The sequence below is a fragment of the Oncorhynchus mykiss genome, chromosome 8 (genome assembly GCF_013265735.2).
Source record: "Oncorhynchus mykiss isolate Arlee chromosome 8, USDA_OmykA_1.1, whole genome shotgun sequence".
Lineage (NCBI taxonomy): Eukaryota > Metazoa > Chordata > Actinopteri > Salmoniformes > Salmonidae > Oncorhynchus > Oncorhynchus mykiss.
Window position 1 is genome coordinate 32,012,890 of NC_048572.1, and position 26,539 is coordinate 32,039,428.

At 43.4% G+C, this 26,539-nt stretch overlaps 1 protein-coding gene across 1 annotated transcript in view; it reads left to right on the top strand.

Moving 5' to 3' along the window:
- LOC110529794 (leucine-rich repeat and fibronectin type-III domain-containing protein 2) overlaps positions 1 to 26,539 on the top strand; it is a 159,788-nt gene that overhangs the window by 61,798 nt on the left and 71,451 nt on the right. The window contains exon 3 of the mRNA XM_021612328.2: positions 23,593 to 23,706. The gene's annotated coding sequence lies outside the window, so the exon portion shown is untranslated. The remainder of the gene's footprint in view (positions 1 to 23,592; positions 23,707 to 26,539) is intronic.

A 26,539-nucleotide genomic window follows, 5' to 3' on the forward strand; every position in this document is an offset into this window, starting at 1 on the left:
CGTCTCATTTAGCATAGCAGATACAGTACCAGTCAAAAGTTTGGACACACCTACACATTCCAGATGTTTCACAGGCAATGGATATTAGACCGGTGGAAATATGTCCTTTGGTCTGATGAGAGATTTTTGTTTCCTACCGCCCTGTCTTTGTGTGATGCAGAGTAGGTGAACGGATGATCTCCGCATGTGTGGTTCCCACCTTGAAGCATGGAGGAGGAGGTGTGATGGTGTGGGGGTGCTTTGCTGGGGACACTGTCTGTGATTTATTTAGAATTCAAGGCACACTTCACCAGCATGGCTACCACAGCATTCTGCAGCGATACGCCATCCCAACTGGTTTGATTTAGTGGGACTATCATTTGTTTTTCAACAGGACAACCTTCAGGTTGTGTAAGGGCTATTTAACCAAGAAGGAGAGTGATGCATCAGATGACCTGGACTCCACAATCACCCAACCTGAACCCAATTGATGGTTTGGTTTGGGATGAGTTGGAACGCAGAGAGAAGGAAAAGCAGCCAGCATATGCAGCTCAGCATATGTGGGAACTCCTTCAAGACTGTTGAAAAACAATTTAAAGGTGAAGCAGTTCGAGAGAATGCCAAGAGTGTGCAAAGCTGTCATCAAGGCAAATATATTTTGATTTTTTTAAATACTTTTTTATTTACTACAGGATTCCATATGTTTTATTTCATTGTGTTGATGTCTTCTACTATGTAGAATAATAGTAAAAATGAAGAAAAACCTTTGAGTATGTGTGTCCAAGCTTTTGACTGGTACGGTATGTGTGACTCAAATTGTTGTTAAAATGTGTGTTGCATGAGAGAATTTAAACTCTTTTCTGGGTGAGAGAGAGAGAGAGAGAACTTATTAAAAGTTCCAACCTTTTCTTTGGCACAATGTGTTGTGGTGCCATGAACAGAAACATACTAATTGCTCGCCAAGGCTATCCACAGACGTGCTCTGTTCTCAGACTAAAGGGAATCATATATACACTGTGTACAAAGCAGATAACAATGTGTAGCAGTGTACAGCAAGGGGAGGATTTGAGCTAGTGTTCGTGGCCCTCTACAGCTTAAGTTGCATGCTTTAATGTGTGCTAAGCTTTGGCACCACCTGTGATAGGTGGGTGAGGGATAAAGAGAATTCCATTTGATTGGCACGGTGGCATGAAGGTGACATGTGAATGTGAAATGTAAAATATACATCGGTGAACAACGGCACAATCTGCAATATTAACTGCTGTTCAATGTTCATGTACATACATGCTGTACATTTATCCAACACCATCCCTCAGCTTTATAGCAAACCTAGTTGTGTGGTTTTGGTGGATAATGGCACATTCATTTCATAAATCCAGTCATGTTCTCATAGCACTAGGTCAGAAAATGTTATCATAGTTGTTACAGTAAATACTGTATATATCTCTATGCTGTATCTATCTATATGGTTGTGACTGTGTAATAGAGGGCCATAAGAGAGATTTATGTAAGGGATGACATAAAGGCCAAATGCATATGCTGATGTTTGCATTACTCAGAACCTAGTGCTGTGTTCATACAGCGTGGGAGAGGCTTCCGGCTCCAGATGGTGCCACATGATTTTCATAGTATTACGACTGTAGTATTGTACAGTAGCTGTGACGCACACAATCGTCCAAGCAGTGACCTCGCTTCTCTTCCGTTACATTCGCCATGGGCATCATGCACCAATTATTTTAGAGGGACCACAAAGTGTGTGAGGATGGAAGCAGGGGTGATCTTAGAATTTTCCAAATACCCGAGACTGATTTTTTCCCGCAATCTAAAACCATAATCATTATGCCTAATTCTATGTAAAAAAATAATATAATAATAATAATAATCTGCATAGGTTATCTAAGAATACATCTTAACCTGTTCAATTGTAATTTTAATTAATTCACTTTTATGCCTTAGGAGTTTAATACAACTGCCACACAGGTATAAGGTATCATAACCCAAGAATGGAAGCACTTTTAGTCTTTCCTGAAGTCAGCTAAGAAAGTGAGACAACTTGAGTGACCGCCTGAAATGCCTTGGTAGCTAGTTATGAGGTTGGGAGATTGTATCACGTTTCAGGTAAGACCCAGATGCAGACATCGTCAAAATAACAACAGTGTATTAATTGAACAGGGAGAGGCAAAAGACAGGTCAAGGGCAGGCAGAGGTCAGTAATCCAGAAAGCTGGGGCAAAGTTACAGGACGGCAGGCAGGCTCAGGGCAGGCAGAACAGTCATCACCGGGAAAAATAAGAAACAGGAACAATCGAGAGACTGGAGCAGAGGGAAAACCTCTGGTAGGCTTGACGAAACAAAATGAACTGGCAACAGACAAACAGAGGACACAGGTATAAATACACAGGGGATAATGGGGAAGATGGGCAACACCTGGAGGGGGGTGGAGACAATCACACAGACAGGTGAAACAGATCAGGGTGTGACAGATTGAGAACCTACAGTATTTAGCTGGCTCACTAAAGCCAACTTCATGAAATTGGATGGTGGCTAGTACTACAGAGAAACAACAAAACATTTGTGTTTTATTCTTTCATCAAGATGGAATCAATAGGCTATATAGCTTGATCAAATTAATTAGCAAACATCCTGTGAGTCCTGCCCATCACCGGCAGCTAAAATCAAATCAAACACTGTGTGTGTCACTCTATACTCTCTCTCCTCCTCCACTGACGATACTGTCTGCATGCATTAGAGTATCTAGCGTCCTGCCTAGCATATCTCTGCTCTGTGGTGCACCTTGGAAGGAACCACTTACTAGGGAGAATAGGGGGAGGGGTAATCTTTGCACAGTCTAGTCAGTGTGCCCCATCTGCAAAATACAGCTGACAGACAGATCTTTTTATAAATAGTTATGATAAAATTTGGGCTTAAGAATGAAGTTGAGTAATTAATTTAAATCTGAGGGGGCACATGCCCTTGTGCCTCCTATGATAAATGATGCCTGTGACACTCACCCATATTCCCATGGGGAGGATTACCTTGATAGTTTCCCAAAGCAGAACATCCTCATTGTATTTTGTTAATTCATTTATCTATGAAACATGCTCAATCGCCACTATATCCTATAAGCTGCTTTGCATAAAGCCGATCATGCTTACCTCCACTTGCCAACAATCAATTATATATTTTTGGGTCGTACCTACGTCGTACCTTGTCTTACTGTCGCATGCTTAGCTGCATTCAGGATGTAACAAATGTTGAGTGGTCCTCATAACATCGTTGAAGAGCAGTTGTCAGTAGATTGGTGAAGCGGTCAAGCACATGTGCAAACATTTGTGCAGCACCTCCCACTCCACTTGAAACTGGAGCACACTACAATGGATGATGCTCCACATTGCATCAGGGAAAATTAGACTCATTGGAACAAATGAGTTTTGTTGCTCAATTTTTGTAGCTGCAGTATGAAAGTGTTTAAAACACACTATAATAACCTTGTCTTCTGCTTTTTCTTACTCACCTCACTATAAGGCAGTCTTCATAAAAATTTACTCCATTGCCCCCTAATTAGTTATCAACATCCCTATTTGAGAACAGGAGTTATGTAGAGAAGTACAGCAGGCTGTATATTGGACGTTTGGGCACTTTTGGATGTGCAGTGGCAGTATGAGCTGGGACTGTGTAGAAACTCCTAGCATTAAAGTGCAGTAGATTTGAGAAAATATTTAATCTTCAAAAGGTAACTGTAGGGAAAGATGGCGGCCATGTACTTACCACAAACGCCTTATTTGCTAAGTTTGCCAGATTGGACAGTGCTCTTGTCACATTGTATAAATGATTGGAAACAGGCGCAGGACTACGTAACTGGGGGTTTTAATACTCCACCCAAAAATACAACATGCCGTGAAAAGGCACGGGGACGAAGCCCAAAACAAACATGTATACCAAAACACAGGGATGGAACCCAAATAAAAGAGCAAGGTTAAACCTCTCATAAATACATGAGACGAGACCCGTATTAACAATACACGGGACGTGACCTGTAATAACAAGTGCACAACAATACACGGGACGAGACCCGTAATAACGAGTGCACAATACACGCAGCACGGAAGCCGGAACAACAAAGCAAAGGTGCGCACAAGACCAACGGAAATGGGAACAATAACCAACAAGGCAATGGTGAACAGAGGGCACATGTATACAATTATCAATCAGGGGGAATGGGAACCAGGTGTGCGTAATGAAACAGTTCGGTGGTGCCTAGAGGCCGGTGAAGTAGACCTCCAGTGCTGGTGCACAGAATGAGCAGCAGTACCGGGGGAATCCGTGACAGCTCTCTGTTACTCTTTTTTTTGTATTGGCATTAGCACAGTATACATGATCCCAATTCTAGCTACAAGATGGAGGCACATTGAACCATGTTGCGCATCGTTGACGTAATACCTGAATTCCTTCATCTTTATGCACATTTGCCATTGGCTCACCATTCAGGGACATAGCATCGCATACAGTAGATTACATCCCTGTGAATATGACTGGGTCGGATCTTGTTACACAAGGCTACACTGGCCTTGATGTATGTTATGTGGTTGTTGTTGAGTCTAAATTTTATCCCTCATCAAAAGCTCTTATCATCTCTCCAAATCATTTATACACGAAATCATTTTGTGTTTTGGTTGTTCTTGTTTCTTTTTACTTTGTGTTTTCCTCAATGGATGTTTTATTCATTTATTCTGGGATGTTTATTAAGGTAATGAAAGGAGAGAAGGGGATTGAACTCATCATGTTTTATGGATCAAAGACACAATGAGGTCTAAGCTTCTTTGGTGCTGTGTTTTCCCCCCAATTAGTCAAGACTCTGACAACCTTATCACTGGCTAATATAATAATACAGTTTATGCCACTTAGTGAGTTTGATTCCCGGGACCACCCATACATAAAATGTATCCATGCAACGACAATCATGCATGGATACATTTTATGTATGGGTGGTCCCGGGAATCAAACCCACTACCATTGCATTACAAGCACTATGCTCTACCAACTGAGCTACAAAGGACATTTGCTGCCTTTTCACCACTCTCTAACCCTCTCTCCACCAACCCTTTGGCCACCACCATGACTGATATTAATCAATAGTAGATGTGATGGGGGCCCATGGTATTGCAACTGATTTGGGTGTCAGAGACAGTCCGGGGTATGTAGGACCTATGAAGCTACGTCACAGTCAGCCCAGTCCATGTAAAACACTTGGGCTCAGCCTATTTTTTTGTCAACAATCCTTTTTCTTTTTACTCATTCTCCCTCTCGTGTGTCATTCATTGTAGGCCCGTGGAACTCAGTCTGGGTCTCAACAATGCTATTTCTCTGTAACAAATTAACAACAGACTTTCAGCATGCTTATAGAGAAGGGCACTCAGCATGTGGAGTACTGCACTGACACAAGAGACTGATTGGTTGAAAGAAATGTATAATAATAAGATTGTGGGAGCTGTACTGTTAGATTTCAGTGCTGCCTTTTGATATTATTGACCTGTTGTTGAAAAAACATTTGTGTTATGACTTTTCATCCTCTGCGTCACGTGTGCTTCCCCCTCGGGCATCTAGGTCACCAGGCTGCCGTTATGGTGCACACCTGTCAGCATCGTTACGCGCACCTGCAAGTCGTCAGACTCACCTGGACTCCATCACTTCCTTGATTACCTGCCCTATATATGTCACTCCCTTTGGTTCCTTCCCCCGGCGTCATTGTTTCTGTTTCATGTCTGTGCATTGTTAATAGAACTCAAAAGGTTTTCATTATTGGAAAAGCTTCTCCAATGTCAAACATGTGAAGTGTGGTGTACATCAGAACAGCTCTCTCGGCCCTCTACTCTTTTCTATTTTTACCAATGACCTGCCACTGGCATTAAACAAAGCATGTGTGTCCATGTATGCTGATGATTCAACCATATACGCATCAGCAACCACAGCTAATGAAGTCACTGAAACCCTTAACAAAAAGTTGCGGTCAGTTTTGGAATGGGTGTCCAGTAACAAACATCTCTAAAACTGAGAGCATTGTATTTGGTACAAGTTCTAGACCTCAGCTGAATCTGGTAATGAATTGTGTGGCTGTTGAAAAAGTTGAGACTAAATTACTTGGCATTACCTTAGATTGTAAACTGTCAAACATATCAATTCAATGGTTGTAAAGATGGGGAGAGGTCTGTCTGCAATAAATAGATGCTCTGCTTTTTTGAGCAATTCCTACAAGCAATTCCTACAAGATCTGGTGTTGTCTTATCTTGATTATTGTCCAGTTGTGTGGCCGAGTGCTGCAAGGAAAGAGCTAGTTAAGCTGCAGTTGGCCCAGAACAGAGCGGCACGTCTTGCTCTTCATTGTAATCAGAGGGCTGATATAAATACTTTGCATGCCAGTCTCTCTTGGCTAACAGTTGATGTCACGTTTGTCATAAAGAGTAGACCAAAATGTAGGGAATAAACTAAATGTGAAGCTACATGCAGTGCAGAACGGAACTACACACAAACTTAGTCAAGATCCCACAAATCACAATGGGGAAAATGGCTACCTAAATATGATCCCCAATCAGAGACAACAATAAACAGCTGCCACTGATTGGGAACCATATCAGGCCACCATAGAAATACAATTCCCCTAGATAACCCACCCTAAATCACAACCCGACCCAACCAACATAGAGAATAAACAGCTCTCTATTGTCATGACGTTGCCCTCTTTGGGTACAGCGAGCACCATCCCCCTCTCTCTGTCTCCTACACTCAGGCTGCTGTGACCTCAGGTCGTAAATCCTGGAGGAGATTATCTCCTCGTGGCCACAGTATAGAGAGAGAGTGAGTTTTCATAGAGAGAACAAATGAATTTCTTCCACCTCACAGAACTTGAGGTCCGAACAACATTTATGTTCTGGAGAAAGTATAAAATATCTGTGAAGAATCAAGCTACGAACTGGTCCTTTTGGTACAATTTTGTGAAACTCATGGGAGTAAATACGGCAACATTACCATAACGCTATTTATACAATAGCCTCAGATATGAGGCTTACATCTAATTATTGTATAAGATTAATGAGTGAGGATGATCCTGATTGTGAAATTGTGTAATGTGATTTTGGACTGTTTAACTTCTTGACGCACCCTTCTCGTTAGCGGGATCATTTTAATCAACATCCGCTGAATTGCAGAGCACCAAATTTAAATTAAATTACTAAAAATATTTAATTTTCATGAAATCACAAGTACAATATAGTAAAAAACAGCTTAGCTCAGATTTCAATAAATCTTTTTGGCGAAAGCTATCCAAGAGTTTATGTAAGCACATCTCTCTCAGTAGACAAATTATTACAAACAGCTAGCAGTCAAGTAGATTGGTCACGAAAGTCAGAAAAGCAATAAATTAAATCGCTTACCTTGTTTGCACTCACGAGACTCCCAGTTACACAATAAATGTTCCTATTGTTCCATAAAGATAATTTTTACATCCAAAATACCTCCATTTGTTTGGCGCGTTATGTTCAGAAATCCACAGGCTCGAGCGGTCACGACATCGCAGACGAAAATTCCAAATAGTGTCCGTAAAGTGCGTAGAAAAATGTCAAATGTTTTTTATAGTCAATCCTCAGGTAGTTTTTACAATGTATAATCGATAATATGTCAACAGGAATGTAGCTTCTTCCATAGGTGTCATGTTGTCTTGTCTCTGTCCTTTCCCTTCACCCTGTCTCCCTCTGCTGGTCGTGTTAGGTTACCTTTTCTCCCCCGCTTTCCCCCAGCTGTCCCTTGTCTCCTCTAACTACCCATTCACCCCGTTCCCCACCTGTTCCCTTTTTTCCCTCTGATTAGGTCCCAATATCTCTCTCTGTTTCTGCTCCTGTCCTTGTCGGATTCTTGTTTGTTTGTGTCATTCATGCCTGAACCAGACTGTCGTCATGTTTGCTGTAACCTTGTCCTGTCCTGTCGGAATCTGCCGGTCCATCTGAGCCTACCTATGTTTGGTAATTAAAGAAGCTCTGTTTAAGTTGATTCGCTTTTGGGTCCTCATTCACGCACCGTAACAGAAGAATCCGACCAAGAATGGACCCAGCGACTTCGGATCCTCTCCACTCAGCCGTCGAGATCCAGGGAGCGATGCTAGGCAGACACAAGCAGGAATTGTCTGCTGCTCGACATGCCGTTGAGACCCTGGCCACCCAAGTCTCCAACCTCACAGAACAGGTTCACCATCTCCGCCTCGATCCACCGGCCACTTCCAGGGCTTTCGAATCTCCGGAGCCCAGAATCAATAACCCGCCGTGTTACTCTGGGGAGCCCACTGAATGCCGCTCGTTCCTCACCCAGTGTGATATTGTGTTTTCTCTCCAGCCCAACACTTACTCCAGGAGCACTGCTCGTGTCGCCTACGTCATATCTCTCCTTACTGGACGGGCTCGTGAGTGGGGCACGGCAATCTGGGAGGCAAGGGCTGAGTGTACTAACCAGTATCAGGACTTTAAGGAGGAGATGATACGGGTTTTTGATCGATCTGTTTTTGGGGAGGAGGCTTCCAGGGTCCTGTCTTCCCTATGTCAAGGTAATCGATCCATAACAGACTACTCTATTGAGTTTCGCACTCTTGCTGCCTCCAGTGGCTGGAACGAGCCGGCTTTGCTCGCTCGTTTTCTGGAGGGTCTCCGCGCAGAGGTAAAGGATGAGATTCTCTCCCGGGAGGTTCCTTCCAGCGTGGATTCCTTGATTGAACTCGCTATTCGCATTGAGCGACGGGTTGATCTTCGTCACCGAGCTCATGGAAAGGAGCTCGCGTTCTCCGTTGCCCCCCTCTCCGCATCACTACCATCTTCCTCTGCCGGCTCGGGTGCTGAGCCTATGCAGCTGGGAGGTATCCGCATCTCGACTAAGGAGAGGGAACGGAGAATCACCAACCGCCTCTGTCTCTATTGCGGTTCCGCTGGTCATTTTGTCACTTCATGTCCAGTAAAAGGCCAGAGCTCGTCAGTAAGCGGAGGGCTACTGGTGAGCGCTACTACTCCTGTCTCTCCTTCAAGATCCTGCACTACCTTGTCGGTCCAGCGTAGATGGACCGGTTCGTCAGCTTCCTGCAGTGCCTTAATAGACTCTGGGGCGGAGGGCTGTTTTATGGACGAGACCTGGGCTCGGGAACATGACATTCCTCTCAGACAGTTAAAGGAGCCCACGGCCTTGTTCGCCCTGGATGGTAGTCCTCTCCCCAGGATTCAGCGTGAGACGCTACCTTTAACCCTCACTGTTTCTGGTAATCATAGTGAAACCATTTCTTTTTTAATTTTTCGTTCACCTTTTACACCTGTTGTTTTGGGCCATCCCTGGCTAGTTTGTCATAATCCTTCCATTAATTGGTCTAGTAATTCTATCCTCTCCTGGAACGTCTCTTGTCATGTGAAATGTTTAATGTCTGCTATCCCTCCTGTTTCCTCTGTCTCTTCTTCACAGGAGGAGCCTGGTGATTTGACAGGGGTGCCGGAGGAATATCACGATCTGCGCACGGTGTTCAGTCGGTCCAGGGCCACCTCTCTTCCTCCACACCGGTCGTATGATTGTAGTATTGATCTCCTTCCGGGAACCACCCCCCCCCGGGGTAGACTATACTCTCTGTCGGCTCCCGAACGTAAGGCTCTCGAGGATTATTTGTCTGTAGCTCTTGACGCCGGTACCATAGTCCCCTCCTCCTCTCCCGCCGGAGCGGGGTTTTTTTTTGTCAAGAAGAAGGACGGGTCTCTGCGCCCCTGCATAGATTATCGAGGGCTGAATGACATAACAGTGAAGAATCGTTATCCGCTTCCTCTTATGTCTTCAGCCTTCGAGATCCTGCAGGGAGCCAGGTTTTTCACTAAGTTGGACCTTCGTAACGCTTACCATCTCGTGCGCATCAGGGAGGGGGACGAGTGGAAGACGGCGTTTAACACTCCGTTAGGGCACTTTGAATACCGGGTTCTTCCTTTCGGCCTCGCTAACGCTCCAGCTGTCTTTCAGGCATTAGTCAATGATGTCCTGAGAGACATGCTGAACATCTTTGTTTTCGTTTACCTTGACGATATCCTGATTTTTTCACCGTCACTCCAGATTCATGTTCAGCACGTTCGACGTGTCCTCCAGCGCCTTTTAGAGAATTGTCTTTTTGTGAAGGCTGAGAAGTGCACTTTTCATGCCTCCTCCGTCACATTTCTCGGTTCTGTTATTTCCGCTGAAGGCATTAAGATGGATCCCGCTAAGGTCCAAGCTGTCATTGATTGGCCCGTCCCTAAGTCACGCGTCGAGCTGCAGCGCTTTCTCGGCTTCGCGAACTTCTATCGTCGTTTCATCCGTAATTTCGGTCAGGTGGCAGCTCCTCTCACAGCCCTTACTTCTGTCAAGACGTGCTTTAAGTGGTCCGTTTCCGCCCAGGGAGCTTTTGATCTCCTCAAGAATCGTTTTACATCCGCTCCTATCCTTGTTACACCTGACGTCTCTAGACAGTTCGTTGTCGAGGTTGACGCGTCAGAGGTGGGAGTGGGAGCCATCCTTTCTCAGCGCTCCCTCTCTGACGACAAGGTCCACCCATGCGCGTATTTTTCTCATCGCCTGTCGCCGTCGGAACGTAACTATGATGTGGGTAACCGCGAACTGCTCGCCATCCGGTTAGCCCTAGGCGAATGGCGACAGTGGTTGGAGGGGGCGACCGTTCCTTTTGTCGTTTGGACTGACCATAGGAACCTTGAGTACATCCGTTCTGCCAAACGACTTAATGCGCGTCAGGCGCGTTGGGCGCTGTTTTTCGCTCGTTTCGAGTTTGTGATTTCTTATCGTCCGGGCTCTAAGAACACCAAGCCTGATGCTTTGTCTCGTCTCTTCAGTTCTTCAGTAGCCTCCACTGACCCCGAGGGGATTCTCCCTGAGGGGCGTGTTGTCGGGTTGACTGTCTGGGGAATTGAGAGGCAGGTAAAGCAAGCACTCACTCAAACTCCGTCGCCGCGCGCTTGTCCTAGGAACCTTCTTTTCGTTCCCGTTCCTACTCGTCTGGCCGTTCTTCAGTGGGCTCACTCTGCCAAGTTAGCCGGCCACCCTGGCGTTCGGGGTACGCTTGCTTCCATTCGCCAGCGTTTCTGGTGGCCCACCCGGGAGCATGACACGCGTCGTTTCGTGGCTGCTTGTTCGGTCTGCGCGCAGACTAAGTCCGGTAACTCTCCTCCTGCCGGCCGTCTCAGGCCGCTTCCTATTCCCTCTCGACCGTGGTCTCACATCGCCTTAGATTTTGTCACCGGACTGCCTTCGTCAGCGGGGAAGACTGTTATTCTTACGGTTGTCGATAGGTTCTCTAAGGCGGCTCATTTCATTCCCCTTGCTAAGCTTCCTTCTGCTAAAGAGACGGCACAAATCATCATCGAGAATGTTTTCAGAATTCATGGCCTTCCGTCAGACGTCGTTTCGGACAGAGGTCCGCAATTCACGTCTCAATTTTGGAGGGAGTTTTGCCGTTTGATTGGGGCTTCCGTCAGTCTCTCTTCCGGCTTTCACCCCCAGTCTAACGGTCAAGCAGAACGGGCCAATCAGACTATTGGTCGCATCTTACGCAGTCTTTCTTTTCGCAACCCTGCGTCTTGGTCAGAACAGCTCCCCTGGGCAGAATACGCCCACAACTCGCTTCCTTCGTCTGCGACCGGGCTATCTCCTTTTCAGAGTAGCCTCGGGTACCAGCCTCCGTTGTTCTCATCTCAGTTCGCCGAGTCCAGCGTCCCCTCCGCTCAGGCTTTTGTCCAACGTTGCGAGCGCACCTGGAAGAGGGTCAGGTCTGCACTTTGCCGTTATAGGGCGCAGACTGTGAGAGCTGCTAATAAGCGTAGAACTAAGAGCCCTAGATATTGTCGCGGTCAGAGAGTTTGGCTCTCCACTCAGAACCTTCCCCTTAAGACGGCTTCTCGCAAGTTGACCCCGCGGTTCATTGGTCCATTCCGTATCTCTCAGGTCATTAATCCTGTCGCAGTGCGACTTCTTCTTCCGCGATATCTTCGTCGCGTCCACCCGGTCTTCCATGTCTCCTGTGTTAAGCCCGTTCTTCGCGCCCCCGCTCGTCTTCCCCCCCCCCCCCCCCCATCCTTGTCGAGGGCGCACCTATCTACAGGGTCCGTAAAATCTTGGACATGCGTCCTCGGGGCCGTGGTCATCAGTACCTAGTTGACTGGGAGGGGTACGGTCCTGAGGAGAGGAGTTGGGTTCCCTCTCGGGACGTGCTGGACCGTGCGCTGATTGATGATTTCCTCCGTTGCCGCCAGGTTTCCTCCTCGAGTGCGCCAGGAGGCGCTCGGTGAGTGGGGGGGTACTGTCATGTTGTCTTGTCTCTGTCCTTTCCCTTCACCCTGTCTCCCTCTGCTGGTCGTGTTAGGTTACCTTTTCTCCCCCGCTTTCCCCCAGCTGTCCCTTGTCTCCTCTAACTACCCATTCACCCCGTTCCCCACCTGTTCCCTTTTTTCCCTCTGATTAGGTCCCAATATCTCTCTCTGTTTCTGCTCCTGTCCTTGTCGGATTCTTGTTTGTTTGTGTCATTCATGCCTGAACCAGACTGTCGTCATGTTTGCTGTAACCTTGTCCTGTCCTGTCGGAATCTGCCGGTCCATCTGAGCCTACCTATGTTTGGTAATTAAAGAAGCTCTGTTTAAGTTGATTCGCTTTTGGGTCCTCATTCACGCACCGTAACAATAGGAGAGAGAGAGAAAATGGCTGTTGCGCATGAAAAACTCTGCTGTCACCCAGCCATCCACTGACGGGATGGGTTGTTTCTCGCTCATTTTTCAAAATAAAAGCCTGAAACTATGTCTAAAGACTGTTCACAGCTTGAGGAAGCCATGGGAAAGGGAATCTGGTTGATATCCCTTTAAATGGAGGCAAGGCCTCCAATGGAACAGAGAGCTTTCAGTAAAAACAGCACTTCCTTGTTGGATTTTCCTCAGGTTTTTGCCTGCAATATCAGCTCTTTTATACTCACAGACAATATTTTGACAGTTTTGGAAACTTTAGAGTGTTTTCTATTGTATGCATATTCTAGTTTCTGGGCCTGAGAAATAGGTAGTTTCAAATGGGTCCGTTTTTAAGCCAAAAACAAAAAAACTGCCCCCTACACTAGAAGTTACTGAAGGAAACTGCAATTCCCTTTGGAGTTTAACTAAATCAGAGGACCGCCCATGAGCACAGTTATGGTCTGTCGTCCTGGGACAGGCCCCTTTCTGCTCTTCCGAATAAAACCCCCACCTTGAGAATTTCTCAACAGACCATGTTTCTCTCAATTACGAGACGACTAAGGTTGAGACCATTTTACCTCGATAACGAGAGTGCCAAGGTTTGAGAGGAGACCATAAACCTGAGTATAAGCTAAGGTTTGAGTAGATGGCTGAATCCTTTAACCATACCACGTGGTTAAACTCTTAGACTATCGATACCGACAGAATAAGAACAAGTCTTTTATATTAATTACTATTCTGCAGCTAGGAATTCGGTATCATTGAACGCGAAGACCGACAACCACCAGAACATCTATTCTATAATGACATGAATGAATGTCATTCTGAGCTATCCATTCTAACCACGACAGACAGAGAGAGAGCGGACAAACTCTCCAACAGAAACAAACTTTTCAACAGAGATCTCGACGACACACTAAGCGTAAATATATATGTTGATTGCAATTGTTCCCAAATGAGTGAGCATTCATGTGCAAAGGATTAGCATTTAAATTGTTATAATTATCAACTGTGTGTTGTCGTATCTCAGTCGACCCCACTTTCCTTTTGTGCCCACTAGGGCACATCCGCTATCATTTCTTTGTAACCATATCTACTGTTTGTTATGCATTTCTGTGAGTACTTAGTTAGTAAACAAATATTTTAAGACAATTGATGTATGGATGACTCATAGTGAAGACTGGGTTCGTGCAGATAACCAACAATTTACGACGTTTGGAATGAGACTGACGTGAGGAAAATAATAATTCATTAATTCGAAGACTAATTGATCAGATGTTAAATATCTGAAAGTTATATTAGGAAAATTATAACTTTGTAATCTGAATATTTTCCTTGGTGCCCCAACTTCCTAGTTAATTACAGTTAAATGATTAATCAGTTTAATCGTGTGATAATAATTACAGAGAGTTATTTGATAAAGATTAATCTTCAGTTTAATGATGCCAAAGACACGACACGATGGTCAGAGCGTGACAGTTTGGAAGGGACTGACTGCATCACTTCTTCTTTCTGTAAGAAACAATGTTTTAAATAGTTTGCATAGTCAACTTACACGCAGCTCTGACACACACACTTACCCCACCAGACATGCCGCCAGGGGTCTCTTCACAGTCCCCAAATCCAGAACAAATTCAAGAAAGTGTACAGTATTATATAGCACCATTATTGCAAGGAACTCGTTCTATCTCATATTGCTCAAATGAACAGCAGACCTGGTTTTTTTAAAAACAGATGAAGCAACACCTCACGGCACAATGCCTCTCCCCTATGTAACCTAGATAGTTTGTGTGTATGTATTGGTAATGATATGTAGGCTCTGTGTGCCTTTTTTAAATTCATTGATGTAGTTCTGTCCTTGAGCTGTTCTTGTCTGTTAATGTTCTGTATTATGTCATGTTTCATGTTTTGTGTGGACCCCAGGAAGAGTAGCTTCTGCATTTGCAACAGCTAATAAAATAACAATACCAAACTTACTGTTGAGAGTAAAAAAACGGAATTTCCAAAATGTGGTTGTGCATCAGCAGTTGGTCTTTTGACAAAATTAGAGCATGTCAGCTAACATTTTTATATTGGTAAGTTAGTCAAGTGGCCAGCTTTATAAACTTGCAGTAATAATAGTCGAATTATAGAGCAGGAGTGGCTCCATTGATCAGTAGATATCATATTTAAAACAGCAAACATTTGTCTCCACCCTATGGCAAAATATGTAGAATTGCAGGAAATTAGCTGCATAACTGCAAATTCTTCTCTCCACCCAAAAGACAAATCTGTAGAATTGCAGCAAACTTGCTTGAAAACTGCAACAACATTTTGCTTAGGGCCCCCAAAACGCTAGGGGCCGGCTCTGACTGCATGTGTGGGTATAGATGTGGGTACGCAGACCTTCATGATGAGTTCAGATTTTCTGTGGCCCCCACCCCATCAAAGTTGCCCATCCCTGCTCTAGATACAGATGTTGGGTTTCATCAGCGATGCAGTGCTATATTTAGAACAGGCCTAGGCACTGTTACCTAATTGGTAGAGTGAGAGGAATGGAGTTCAACACAAGACAAACAGAAATCAGTTACAAGTAAGAATGCCAAGTATCATAAAATGGATAAATTGGATTTCAATGGACGTTCTATTTTCTCTTGCATCCCTTTTTTTTTTGAATGGATACGAGTGTTACTGACCAGCCCTTTGGGATGGCATATTTTTGGAGAGGACTTGATATGTCTGTAATGGACAGACAGAAATAGCTTTCCTTTGTTCCGTTATCCTTTGGGAATGAACATTCACAATGAATGGGCTTGCAGAGATCGGTCTCCTTTATCAGAGCTGCAGTCTGCAGTGTTAACCCATTTACCTCATGTAGCCTAACACTGTAATATTCAAATGCATCTGATTCACATTGATACAGTAGTTGCAGTACCTCTTCAAAGGGTCCGTTTAGAGAAGGACAAATCCCAGTGTTATTATTACACGGCAGCGCCTCTCTAAAGTAGAAAACACAGTCTATGTGATATATTTTAAATTCAACATTCTGTAATTCACTTAAGAGCTAGACTCTCCGTTTTTCTTATCGTGAACTATTCCATTGTAAACTAAATGGAAACGCTGTGGAGTTAGAATCAATGCAGGGAGAGTGGCGAATTTGGTTTGTATATTAAATTAAATATTAATTTCAAATGTTTGACTATTGAAGGACTGAGCCATAGCGCTTTATGCAACCAAGCCTATGCTCCCGGAATCAATTTTATTCACGTGCCATGTTTTTATTTGTTGATGACCCTCCAATTGGTGATGAGAGATTTAGGTCCAGAAGATGAGAGAGAGATCAGAGATTTCATGCCGAGAAATCACATCAAAAACATGTATTTGGAATGCTTTTTTTCAAAATCCATAAGATATTCAGTGGCAATATTATTTGCGTGTAGTAATGAAAAGTAGCAATATTTGTTTTGGTTCTGAGCATTATGTTCACACTCATTAGTTGAAGGTGTTTTTGCTGGCTCTGCACTGTATTCTAATAGGGTTTTATAAGCCTGTATGCAGACATGGCTGGTGGCTCCAGTCTTATCATTCTGCTTAAAAGGTAGTCATAGTCAGTATGTAATTACAGAGTATATTAAAATGCTCCGTTGGGTTCCTTCCCTATTAAAAGTGGTCTTGTTAGGAATATATAGTTATCACAGACGAACTGCACCGTCAGCTCATAGCACCCAGCTGGGAGTCTCTCTCTCTCTCTCTCTCTCTCTCTCTCTCTCTCTCTCTCTCTCTCTCTCTCTCTCTCTCTCTCTCTCTTTGCAAAATGATAAAACCAAGCTGGGGGCTAAATTATATTTGTTAAATTAAGAAATAAGACAGGACAACAAGTTTGTTATACATGATGAGGCAGTCGTGTGCTATCAAGAAACAATGTGCACATACTGTTTACGTAGTTTTACATAGGAGTGACTGTTTACACCACCCCGCCCACGGAAATGGTTCGCCCCTACAGACAGTGAGTCACGTGATCGCGGCTTTCTATATAAAGCAGGCAGACCTGCATCGAGGCATTCAGTTACTGTTCGACTGAACATTAGAATGGGTGAAACAGACTTTGAGCGTGGTATAATCGGCAGTGCCAGGTGCGCCGGTTCCAGTATCTCAAAAACAGCCAGCCTCCTGGGCTTTCACGCACGACAGTGTCTAGGGTTTACTTGGCACACGTTAGGTCCCTTGATACCAACTGAGAAACGTTTCCTTGCCCCAAATAATTCAGGATGTTCTGGAGGCAAAGGGGGGTCCATCCCGGTACTAGATGTACCTAATAAACTGTCCACTGAGATTATATTGTGCTGTTTGTTTTCTTATACTAGTACAGTGAAGCTAAACACTTTGGGTGGTTTCTCGGACACAGATTAAGGCTAGTCCTGGATCAAAAAAAGCAAAATCAATAGAGAATCTACAGTCAATAGTCTGACACTGTTATATATGACACCATTACACACCATATAACCTTTATCAACAGGTGTCACAACAGTACTCACTGCACCATGTTGCTGGTCACACACAGTACAGTGCATTACAGTTTCTCTGTGGGATTGACAGCTAAGCTATTACGTGTAAAACACTAGTTGAGCGGCGGTGACTCAGTCAACTGGGCGGCAGTTGGCGGGTGATGAATCTGCTCCTGGCTGTGGCGGCTGACTGGCTGGTGCAGCCGGTCCGTGGGTGTTGCCTCGCAGTATTGCCATGTCACTTTGATTAGGAGCACAGTCGCACACCATTCACATATAACCTGGGCTCCTCAGTCACAGTAATCGTGTCCATTTGTGGAGTGACATGAAGGCGATTGATGTGTTGTAACGACCTGGGGCTGAGCACTGAGCATAGCCCCACAGCAATACAGGTGGAAGGAAAAAGAAAGCGACTTAATGAGCTGGGAGACCTTGAAGTGAGTCCGACACGGACAGACAGACAGACAGACAGACAGACAGACAGACAGACACACACACAGACACACAGACACACAGACACACAGACACACAGACAAAGGGACAGAGAGAGAGAGAGAGAGAGAGAAAGAGGGAGAGAGAGAGGGAGATAACAGAAAGCTCAGTAAAGGTTCCTTTAGAACTTTCAGAATCAAATCAAAGTTTATTAGTCTCATACACAGATTTTCTGGTGTTATTGCAGGTGCAGTGAAATGCTTGTTGCCAACTCCAATAGTGCTGTATATTGTCTCACAAATACAATACTAATACACCAATATGCGCAGCCTTGCAGATGCATTTGAGCAAATATATGACATTTGTGGTGCTAGAATTAATAAAGCTTCATATTTTGTATTCTTTTCCTGTTCTCGAGGTAAAAAACTTTAGTATTGGTCATATTGTCACAATGGACATTTGTAATTGCCCTTGGGCGGGCCTGGGAGCCAAGTGTCAGCTTCTTGGGTAGCTGCATGCGGTGTATAACAGAATCCGCTAGATTGCGAGTAAGGCAAAAACAAATGCAAGGGGGAAATTTTGTGAACTCATGTAGATTTGGGTCACTTTTGAGGATGTTCCAGTGTTTGAATACAATGGATTTGACACGACCGGCACAAGGGTTATACTCTGTGAAGCTAATGATATGCGCACTACGTTTCTGCAATGCCGGTTTGATAAGAGTGTCATTGAACAGGCCTTTTCTGAACGTCAGAAACAGAAACCAGGACAAAACGCCCCCACGTTTGTGTTTTTCCATAGAGTATAACCCATGTGCCAGTCTCATCTCATTGTATTGAAACACTGGAACATCTTCAAAAATTCACAAAATTGCCCCATCATATTTGTTTTTGGCCATGCGCGCAATCTAGCCGATTCCGTTACACACAGCACACAGCTACCCAAGTAGCATGACAATTTACTCCCAGGCCCAGCCAATGGCAATTACAAATGCGGCCACTGTGTACGTTGTGACAATACGACCAATTCTAAAGTTTTTACCACCCAAGAACAGGTAAAGAATGCAAAATCCAAAGCCTCATTAATTGTAGCACCACAAATGTCATATACATGCTGAAATGCATCTTGTGGGGCTGCGTATATTGGTCAAACTAAATGAGCATTTAAACTTTGCATTGCAGAACATAAGGCTGCTATTCAAAATAAAAACACGGACTATGTTATTAGGATCCACTGCATTGAAGCCAACAATGGCTCACCTTCCTCCCTGTGCTTTGAAGCCATAGATCATAAATTTCACAGAGAGGAGGTGACATCATACGTAAACTAAAACAAAAATGGGCATTCTGGCTGTACTCCTGACACTCTGTGGATCCTAAGGGTCTAAGTGATGATTTGTCACTGTCCTCGTTTCTATAATGTTGTTGCCTTGATTATTTGGGTCTCTGTGTCTCTGGATTCACTGGAACGCAAATATCACCTATGTATATTTTGACATGGCCTATTGATTAATGAGACATACTATTTATCTTATTATTTGTGCTATAATTGCCATTTACCTTTAAACATATTATCATTGTAATTTCTTTACATTGTTGTGTCTCAATGGACCACTAGGCTATAAATAGGAACTAAGTGTCTTTCTGCTAGATGGTAACAGAGTGAAGAGAACGTGGCTCGGGTGACTGACGTCCTTAGCCTTCCTTTGACACAAGTGCTGTAAATGTCCTGGAGGGCATGCCCCCTGTGATGCATTGGGCTGACTGCACTACCCTCTGGAGAGCCATTGAGTTGAGGTCAGTGCAGTTGCCGTACCAGGCGGTGATGCAGTCCGACAGAATGCTCTCAATGGTGAATTTCTTCAGCCACCTGACGAACTTAAAGCTTTTGAACCTCTCCACTGCGGCCCCATCGATGTGAATGTGATGTCTTGTTGCCTCTTCTGTCTCCTGTAGTCCATGATCAGCTCCTTTGTTCTTTTTACGTTGAGGGGGAGGTTATTTTCCAGACACTACTCCACAAGGGCTTTAACTTCCTTGTCAGCTCTCTAGTCATTGTTGGTAACCAGGCCTACCACTTTTGAGTCATCAGCAAACGTAACGATTGGTTTGGACTCGTGCGTAGCCATGCAGTCATGGGTGAAGAGGGAGTACAGGAGGGGGCTGAGCACACACCTTTGTGGGGCCCCGGTGTTGAGGATATGAGTGTTCCTACCATCATGTCTACACTCAGGTGTTGCCTGAGTGTGAACTGTATTATTTTACATTCTGGATGGACTGGTTACCTTACGCTACGCTTGAAAATGTCTATCCATTAGTCTGGGAGAGAACGTATAGCCCTAGGCGATGCTGTTGGTATCATGTTTCAGGTAAGACCCAGATGCAGACAATGTCGAAGTAACAACAGTTTATTAATCGAACAGGGGCAGGCAAAAGGCAGGTCAAGGGCAGGCAGAGGTCAATAATCCAGATAGGTGGGGCAAAGGTACAGGACGGTAGGTAGGCTCAGGGTCAGGGCAGGCAAAGGTAATCCAGACCGGAACAATCGAGAGACAGGAGCATAAGGGAAAAAAGCTGGTAGGCTTGACGAAACAAAACGAATTGGCAACAGACAAACAGAGAACACAGGTATAAATACACAGGGGATAAATACACAGGGGATAATGGGGAAGATGGGCAACATCTGGAGGGGGGTGTAGACAATCATAAAGCCGGTTGAAACAGATGAGGGTGTGACAGCTGGTTCATTGATTGTGCAGGGCTGCTTACAGTTAGCCTGCAATAAGTGAATTTGTATTTGATTTTGAATAGCCTAGTAATAGGGAATGTTTTATATGATCTTTATATAGGCCATAAAGATCATCAAGGACAACAACCACCCGAGCCACTGCCTGTTCACCCTGCTATCCTCCAGAAGGCGAGGTCAGTACAGGTGCATCAAAGCAGGGACAGAGAGACTGAAAAACAGCTTCTATCTCAAGGCCACCACTAACATTGAGTGGCTGCTGCCAACATACTGACTCAACTCCAGCCACTTTAATAATGGAAATTGATGTAAAAAATGTATCACTAGCCACTTTAAACAATGCCACTTAATATAATGTTTACATACCCTACATTACTCATCTCATATGTGTATGCATGTACTGTACTCTATATCATCTACTGCATCTTGCCATCTTTATGTAATACATGTATCACTAGCCACTTTAAACTATGCCACTTTATGTTTACATACCCTACATTACTCATCTCATATGTATATACTGTACAGGCAGTTAACCCACTGTTCCTAGGCCGTCATTGAAAATAAGAATTTGTTCTTAACTGACTTGCCTAGTTAAATAAAGGTAAATAAAATATGCAGTTCTGTACCATCACTCATTCATATATCTTTATGTAGATATTCTTTATCCCTTTACACTTGTGTGTATAAGATAGTAGTTGTGGAATTGTTAGGTTAGATTACTCGTTGGTTATTACTGCATTGTCGGAACTAGAAGCACAAGCATTTCGCTGCACTCGCATTAACATCTGCTAACCATGTGTATGTGACAAATAACATTTGATTTGATTTTAATAATTAATTGAGTGACACATTACCTTCAGTTATACAGAATATCTCACCGCCATGTGTTTCCTTCTCCTCCTCTATCTCCGTTATTTCATTCTTGAGCGCGAAGATAAGCTGTCAACAGTTTAGTTAAATATATTTTCATTGCTAAAACATATTACTATTTTTTATTTTACCTTTATTTAACTAGGCAAGTCAGTTAAGAACAAATTCTTATTTTCAATGACAGCCTAGGAACAGTGGGTTAACTGCCTGTTCAGGGGCAGAACGACAGATTTGTACCTTGTCAGCTCGGGGGTTTGAATTTGCAACCTTCCGGTTACTAGTCCAACACTCTAACCACTAGGCTACCCTGAGAGATCTCCCAACTTAAGCACTGGGAAGCTGCAAGAGTAAGGTTGGAGAGCCCATGGCATACAGAGTTTGGGCGGAATATCACCTGTCGGGCAGCGAGAGCATGCTCCTTAAACAGTGTTTGATGTGTGGAGTGAAATAAGTGTTTTTATATTTATTTCTCAGTTGCATACTTAGCACATGATCCACAGTGGTGGAAAATTGTACACAAAATGTGCGGACTAAAAAGTGTATCATCATTTTCTTAAGAAATGTAGTGAATAAAAAGTAAAAGTTGTCAAAAATATAAATAGTCAAGTAAAACACAGATATCCCAAACACTACTTAAGTAGTACTTTAAAGTATTTTTACTTACGTACTTTACACCACTGATGATCCTTTATAAAACTGAAGTAGCCCTAACCTACAAAATAGACCAGTGCGAAAGAGCACAGCCTCCATTCGCTAGGCTGATAGAGTGAATACAGTTGACATGTATTTTTTTGTTGTTCTAAATCTAAATCTAAACTCATTTGACATATTAGTAAAGACAAGAGGATCACTTGATGAAAGAACAGCTGTGCAGCCTGAGGCAAGACACAGAGAACAAGCTTTTTTAGCTACTTTCTCAAATCATCCACAGCCTGCCGTCGTGTCATGCAGCCCATATATGTTTTGATTTCTAAGGTTTGTATCATTCACAGCTAAAGTTGCCAATTACTCTAAATCGAGCATGTTTCAAACAATCACTATTATGTTCAACATAGCCACTTCATATGCACACTCGCACTGTAATGAGGAAAATATAATTTCGATTTTATTCAGCTAAGTTCAATTGTATCCTTCTTACTATAAAATCATATATATTACTATAAAAATGATGTTACGGACTTATAAGCATATGTTGTCAGCTAAATGAATGAGCCTACAGCCTATGGCATGAAGCATAGCCAGATAACATACAGTAGACCAACTCATATTCTGTTCTTCTGAAATACATTCTCTTCATATCGTAATGTTTCTTTAGATCTTACGGAAATAAATAGTAGATTTATTGTGATGGTGTAAAGGAAATTGACTGATTGATTTATTTCAAAGGCGCGCATCAGCGGCTTGTATGCATGTAGGCCTGGTGATGCGAAACCTGTTTATGTTAATTAATGGTAAATTACCATAAGACCGGCAGCATGACAATAACCGGCTGACAACATTTCATGACCGCCACAGCCCTATACAGTACATGGCTGATGTCAAAGTGTATTATGGGGACATGAGTTTCCCAGAATGTATGATTATGTAATTGGATATAAGAGTGGACATATTGGAACCATCATGCATCATGATATCCTTTTAGGCCCTGTAGACAAGTTCACCATCCAAAACAGTGGTGCAATCCACAAGCCCATCGATATCTAGCGGATGCTATCATTGCAGTAGGCAGTACAGCAGGCAGTACAGTAGGCAGTATATTAATGTTAAGTAAGTGGTTTGTGGACCTAAAGAGTACTAAAGAGTGAGTGATAGGTTTAGTTTACCATTGTTGTTGTTGTTGTCACTGCTGTGTGGTGAATCATGGCCTGTCTGACCCCCAGACGGATGACGCTGCCTCGTGCTAACACCAAAGCTCGCTAATAGCGTCTGGTGTAAGATGTGCGCCAGTCACAGCGCTCATGAGAGAAACCCATCTATAAGGGACAGGAGAGGCGGTATAGTGTTGTGACCTTGAGCAAAGGAACTAGCTCGTCCCAAAATCAGATACGTAGTAATAATATATGGATGAGGATCATGAATTTGTCAGTCATGGTCTCGTCAGTCTAGCTCACCTTCTTGTTGTAGCTCACTGTGTACACATCTAGCAGACTGACACCCGGAGTCTTGCTCTAGGGCAAAACAGTCAACGCTGAGATCCTCTCACTGAGGAAGCAACTCACAGAACCTTACTTTTGTAATCGAGGGATGATTTTGATTTCATGAAGTTCTGAGGTGGATTTGATGTTTAAACTGTGTTTTCCTTCTCTCTCTTTCCTACAGGACGGTCTTATGATGGTCAGAATGAGCTCAGGAATAAGGCTTTTGCTGAGGTGAAAATAATGGAAGCCTGACCCAAGGAGAATCTTCCACCTGATTATCCATAGCCTGTTCGCTGTGAGTCTTACATCCTATATCCATCTCTCACTGGGACACACACACACGCACGCACGCACGCACGCACGCACGCACGCACGCACGCACGCACACACACACACACACACACACACACACACACACACACACACACACACACACACACACACACACACACACACACACACACACACACACACACACACACACACACACACACACACACACACACACACACACACGCCTCTATACAATCCTCTATCCCTTTAGAATAGCTCACACCTCAGGCGGTTTGATTGTGGCCACTGGGAGAATGATCACATACAGCAGATATAAATAGCATCCGATGAGAGGAGGCAGAATCCACACCTCTGTGTGTCCGCCAAGAGGAACCGCCTTTTAAATTCAGCCTCTTAGTGCTGTTTAGCGCCTGGAGATGACTTTCCAGGAAGTTATGTTTAATCTGGTTGGCGGAGAGAAAATCACCATTGATTGCCTTTTATTTAAGATTAATTTTATAGTGTTGGGCCTCTGAAGGTCTACATGTGAAGGAGTAGAATGTGGTCTTAGGACTGTTAGGATGGTGTAAAACTGTCCACAAAATGTCAGCACTAGAATTTCTTCTCCTCTGTGAAATGTGGGGGATGAACGTTTCAAACCTATTTGTAGCTAGGAAATACTGGCTCTGGAGCAGTTGTGTAAAGTACTTAAGAAAAAATACTTGAAAGTACTACTTAAGTCGTTTTTTGGGTGTATCTGTACTTCACTGACTATTTCTATTTTGACAACTTTTACTTTTACTTCATTACATTCCTAAAGAAAATGATCTACTTTTACTCCATACATTTTGACATCCAAAAGTACTCGCTACATTTTGAATGCTGGACAGGAAAATTGTGTAATTTACAAACTTATCAAGAGAACATCCCTGGTTATCCCTAGAGCCTCTGATCTGGCGGACTCACTAAACACATGATTCATTTGTAAATTATGATGTCTGACTGTGCCCCTGGCTATCTGTAAATAAATTAAAAACAAGAAAATGGTGCCGTCAGGGTTGCTTCAAATAAGGAATTTGAAATGATTTCTACTTTTACATTTATATTTGACTATTATATATCATTTTATATTTTAGCAATTACTTTCACTTTTGATACTTAAGTATATTTAAAACCAAATACTTCAAAAATATTGATAAACCTCTTTGTCATGCTAGCTGTAACTTTAAGGACACTGTATGTCACTCAATCTCAACTCTGGAGCTCACAGCCAGTTCCACTGGGTTATTTCATTGTTCTCCTCTAATCAGGGACTGATTTCGACCTGAAACATCAGGTGGTTGCAAATTAATTGTCTGATAGAACAGAAAACCAGCAGGCTCCGGACCTCAAAGGGCAGTGCTCTCCAAATGGCATCCTGCGCAGGGCTTACTTTGGCCCCCATGTAAAAAGAAATGCTATGTTCATTGTTGGACATAAAAGACTTTCAAAACACCAGGAATCAGCTCCAATTGATTTTCATTTTGGAAATCTTTCCCCAATTATTTCCACTCATAATAGAGAGATGTGATCATATACAAATGTAAGCAAGGTTTGAAATGATTGTGTTTCAGTCAAAAACTATATCTGTGGTCAATTTGCAGTCAATTTTATGTCTACAAATGATTTGTAATTATGTGTGAGTTCATAAATTCACTCTGGAGTGCCAGAGTTTGCTCTGGGCGTTAGTAAATTCAGAGCTTTGTCAGATTGTCCGTTTGTAAATTTGGAACATTTCACACTTGGAGCGTTCAGAGTGCACACTGGACGCTCGGGCCAAGGAGTAGAGTTGATCCAAGCGTTCTGACCTCACAACGGCAGTCAAGCACCCAAGCTAACTGGGTAAAGTTGGCTAGCTTGCGCGCTACTTCCAGACACAAAAGAGAGAACACCTCACTTTAACCATTTTACTCGCCTTTATTTGGCTCTTGTCATGTTATCCAGAGTGTTGGTGACTGTAACTGTGCTGCTGGCAACAATTGAAGAAAAATAATATTTGCAGACGTTTACTGACACCAGTCATATTCGAGTGTTGCACATTCGTAAATTCATCAGTTATTCTGCGTTCTGGCACACTCAGACGAAAGTTCTCTGAAATCGGAGTAGATAGTCAGAGTAAATTTGTGTTCTGGCCCCCCGACCATCCGCTCCAGAAAAAATTGGCCCGCGGTTGAATCTAGTTGATGATTCCTGTCGTAGGGTAAGAGTTAAATACCCCTGCTGTATAAAATTATGAATATGCCTTGTTTTCCTCATTAGTGTTCTGATGGAGGCCGGGGAATAAATTACTAATGTTGAATTTATGATCTGGAGAGTGTTCATTTCTACGCTGGCTCTTTGGGGAACTAGAACAACCATACATTCAAGCCACATCAAAAACAGCTTGCCACCTCGTAAACAGAGGTCCAAAATTTCCCAACATTTGTTATTCTAACAATGCTCATTAGGTTAAACAGTAGTCATTGATTAAAGGAACTGGTGATAGCTTGTGAAACCCACACACTCCTGATCAGCGTATTTAAAGGCTGGTCATTAGATAGCATATTTCACCATACTAAAGTGTTCCCTGTAGATATTACTATTATTATTAGCAATGATCTCTCTAAATCAATCCTTTTTGTAGCAAAGCATTCTGAAGCAAAGCTTCTGGTGATTTTTAAGAATGAGATACAGTACAGCCAAGATAGTCTGACTCACTTGGCAGCCATTTCTCTTTCGCCAGCTGACTAATTACCGGCCCTGTGTTTGGAGCAGAGTTCTCTCCATTTATCTCCATCTCTCTCTATGGAATAGGTAGAAGTCATTCAGATCTCATC